We start from the raw sequence: 4,431 nt of genomic DNA on the forward strand, positions 1-4,431 counted from the left end.
ACAGAATGTAATGTTCACGTAATATCTATGTGTGGCTCGTAATATCAATGGCATTGTGTGAATAGTAGTAATATTGACACATTTTCAGTTACTTTGCTTTTTGACGAGTGAGAAAGCCGAATGATGTGGATTTTTTTGTGGGAATATATATTTTGCGAGAAGTAGCAACCGTTCGTTGAAGTAATAGAAAAATTCGCTCGCATTAAAATAGATTAAATTCAGAGGTTGAGCTTTTTTGGCATAAATGGCTTTGACAGCTAAATTGTTTTTAAGATATTTGACTCACCATTTTTACATCTCGCGCGCCATTTACCATTTTTAGATGGTTCTATAGAGACAAATTCTGACTGGATCAAATACTTACCGCTAATTATTCACTGCAAAAAGAAGAAGACAAAATTTGAAAATCTGCCATAAAGTCAATAACACACACGCACAGTGAACTAATTTTTAAACTTTTATTCATGTTCAGTTTGTTTGTTGTTTTTACAATCTTGACTTATTTGATTTGATTTTGCATTGCAATTTAGATGTAATTTGTTATTTATGTTTTTCTTTTCGCCACCTCCTCCTCCATCTCCTCTACTTCTTCTTCTCCCATTTTTTTTTGTTTGTTTGTTCTCTTGAGCTTTGGTTTTGGGTGTCTTTGATGAGAAAGTTGATTATACATTGTATGTGTTTGTGTTTTTCAGTGTGTGTGTTTGGAGTTTTTCTATGAGTATGAGAGAGAGAAAGAGAGTCTGTTGAATGTGGGCAAATGTATATTATTCTCTAGTCCACAATTTAAGTTCACATTTGTTAACTGCGTGTGATAAATTCTCTTAATATATTTTTAAATGTTAATGTCGATTTTCCTCTGTTTATTTTCGTTTTGGAATCTTTTTTTTTTTTGCTTTTATTTTTTTCATCCTTTACTCTTTTTTTTCGTACAATATGAATGTTTTTTTTTTTAATTTGTTTTTACACATGAAAAACTATTTCTAATCTCTAATTTTACATTAAATGTATGCATTTTTCTTTGTTAATTATCTTTTGTTTGTGTTTGTTAAGACACGAAATAAAGAGCCAAGTACGGAAAGTTATAAAAAATATAATTAAAATTAGAACAGTAGATCGCACTAGAATGTCAATGATTTCTGTGTTTAAAAATTTATTTCATTCGATCGTATTTGATGTAAAGAAAAAGTAAATGCTTTGTATATTTCACAGGCGATACAAAGAATCGTATGAGTGGCTTTTATTGTTCGCTGTTCATCGCACGCTTACACAAGGACATGTGTGTTTCGCTCTGGATTCAATTTGTGTGTGTGATTGACCGGAATTTCATTAACCTTTTATTTTTGTCTTTTCGAATACAAAATTAGACATTCAATGGCGATGCTCAGTGCACTTTTATTTTATTTATTTATTTTCCAGATATTCATTCTCGGTATTGACCCAATGCTTGCATATTTAATGAAGAGCATAGAACTGTCTTACACGGCACTGTTTACCTGAATATCGGTGAACGACCGACATTAAATTGGCAAACATGTGTATCTGAAAACGAATCAACTGTTTTACTTCTACTCTCATGTGCGAAAAACAACAAAACATCCCGCATATCTTTATCATTTATTTGACTATAAAATTCCATATAGATGACGTTGTTTATCATTTAATAAAAATTAATAATTGGTCACAAAAATTGTATGCACAATAAAATTGCTTTTGATTAGATTTTCCATGTTATTCTTTTTTTTCTTCTTCTTCTCTCGTTCTGCAAATACTCTTCTACGCATTTTGCTTCAAGTCAACAAAAATTTAAACTAGTAGACTTAACTCTCCTCTCTCTCTCTCTTCTCTCTCTTTTTTCTCTTTATCTTCTCATGACCGAGAAAATAATACGAAGAATCTTCGTCGAAGATTTGGTTCTTTTTTTATATTATATATTCATTTGTATTTTCGTGATTCTTTTGTTTTTAATGTTCTTTTTTCAATCTTATTTTGAAATGTTCAACTTGGAAAGAGCCATTTAACGTTTGGGAATTTGAGTGGATGCTTTTGTGCGTGTATCAAATCGATTTCAATTACATCGTGTGAACAGCAAAGAATCAATTGAATTTTCAATTTCAGCTGATGAATGTGAAGAATAGACGCAAAGATGGGGTGAAACAAACCAACATACTTGAAAAAAATAGTATGCTTTTTTGTTTGCTTTGTAAACGGAATTTATCAAATTAAAACTGATAATAAAACGAGCAAACGACAGGACACTTTAGTTTCTCCCATTGAATCGGAGTTGAATAATGTGCACTGTAATTTGGGCGAGAAGTGAAGAAGAGACATCAATAAAATAGGAATAGAAAAACAGTTTAAATGCAGGGGGTCAGGGGATCACGGAATAAAATAAAAACAACGCAAAATAAAATAAAATAAAATAAAAGAATATATTATTATATACATTACTATGTATTTACAATAAATAGCTTCTTCTCTTATTCTCTGTATATATATGTGTGTGTTTTGTTTGTATTTACTCTGTATTTATTATTACTTGAAGATTTATTTATTTGTAATTGGTTTTTAAATCATTTTCATTCTACTTTTTGCGAATTATGTGTTTCTTCTATTAAATCATTTTAGATCGAAGGTTTTACTTTGATTGTGTGGGAGTGTGTGTGTGTGTATTCGGTTTTTGTATTGAGATTTTTTTTGCCTATCAATCGTTTGCTCTCTTTTCTTTTCACCTATAAAGATTTCTGTAGCATCAGTGCAAAAAGAAGCATACTACTAAAGCATTTAAAAACAAAAACAAAATAATAAAAATATATTATTGTATATTTGATTGACTCACTTTATTCCACATGTTTTTCGACTAAATCAATTTAGTCTGTGTGTATGTGTTTATTTTTTCTTCATGTGTGCATAGATTTAAAATGTATTTCATTCTCATCTGAGTGTGTCACTTTTAAGTAGTATTTTATTGAGACTTAAACCACTCAAACGTATCACAAAGAATGGATGATCATTTTATATATATATATTTTCTTTTCTCGTTTCGTCGCTTTCTTTTGCGCTGAGCCTGACATCAAACAATAAATACACCATGCAACCGAACAAATATAATTGTGTGCTCCATGTCAAATGTTGTCTCTAAAAAATAATGATTTTCTCTAATCTCATCGTACAATCCAACTGACGAGAAAATAGAACGTATTTCTACCTAAGGTAAAGCTCATTAGCTCATTGGGGCATGGAAAAAGTGTCAAAAATGCAGTTTTATGAATTGATTCACGTCTCAAACTCTTAAGCTTTCTTTCAATGAACGTTATGAAACGAGAGTAATGGCATTATATCAACCGCATAATGAAGAGAAGAAGAATAAAAAAGAAGCGATAAGAAAATAGGAGGAAATTCAATTTTGACAAATCACCTATCAACCATTTTCCTGTGTTTCAATGTAATTTTGTCATAATTTGTTTTTCCCATCGATTCCATCTCATTTTTTCCACTTCTTTTTCTATACAGATTTCTTCTCCACATTTGTGCTGTCTCGTGTTCACTCTCTATGAGAAAATGACGTCTATTTCTATCGTACATCGTTGAATCTGTCGAAATTTTCACATGTTTGAAAAGCTGCTTCGTGATAGATTAGCATCGCTTTTGTAAGATATGAAGTGCATTTTCAAAAGACACTTCGCGATATTACAAAAACTAATGCACACATCTTACGGGTCACTGCAGTCAAAAGAAAATAATCATTGATTGGAATGATTGGCACACAACGTTTCATTCGGTTGCATCATGTTCAACAATAATAATAGTAATAATGATAATAATAATAAAAAAGTTTTTTTTTTGTTTTAAATTAATAATAATAATAATCTGTGTATATTTTTTTTCTTTTGTTTAACGATGATGAATAATCATCGGATTCACTAGTCAATTTTTTTCACCATTTCGGTATTTTCATTTTATTTTAACTTTTTCTCAATTCTTATCATCGTTTTCATTTTCTTTTTATCTAAAAATTGTATTAAAGTTTTTAACTTTTGTTTTTTTTTTCGTAAAATTGTTTCTTTTCATAATTTTTTTTCTCTTTTTAATTAATGTGCTTTTTGTTCTCTTATTTAGATCAGCATTTTTTTTCTCTTTGAGATTTGATTGCTTTGTATATGTATAATTGTTTAATATGAAAATATGCAGTTTTCTTTTTATATTTGAGTTTGTGTCAATGAAGTCTTTAAATATAATCGACGTAGTTCCATTTGGATTGTAAATTAACAAAAAAAAAATCGTGGCCATGAAGTGAGATGCACTGATTTCGGTGATCAAATTTTGTCTCTAATTCATAATTATTTGTTATCTCATTTTTTTTTCTTTGTGTGTGTGGAGAGAGTGTCCAATGGCGTAAAATTGAAATTTAGTAAAGACTACTACGACTGACTG

At 29.7% G+C, this 4,431-nt stretch overlaps 1 long non-coding RNA gene across 1 annotated transcript; it reads left to right on the forward strand.

Moving 5' to 3' along the window:
* The first annotated feature begins 953 nt into the window (after positions 1–953).
* Positions 954–1,698, forward strand: LOC116340192. The gene is made up of 3 exons (XR_004201062.1): positions 954–1,069; positions 1,210–1,303; positions 1,417–1,698. It is a non-coding gene; the product is annotated as an uncharacterized LOC116340192 (long non-coding RNA).
* Positions 1,699–4,431: the final 2,733 nt, after the last annotated feature.

Source organism: Contarinia nasturtii, unplaced genomic scaffold (genome assembly GCF_009176525.2).
Source record: "Contarinia nasturtii isolate CC-2019 unplaced genomic scaffold, AAFC_CNas_1.1 Cnas_scaffold_630, whole genome shotgun sequence".
NCBI classification, from domain to species: Eukaryota; Metazoa; Arthropoda; class Insecta; order Diptera; family Cecidomyiidae; genus Contarinia; species Contarinia nasturtii.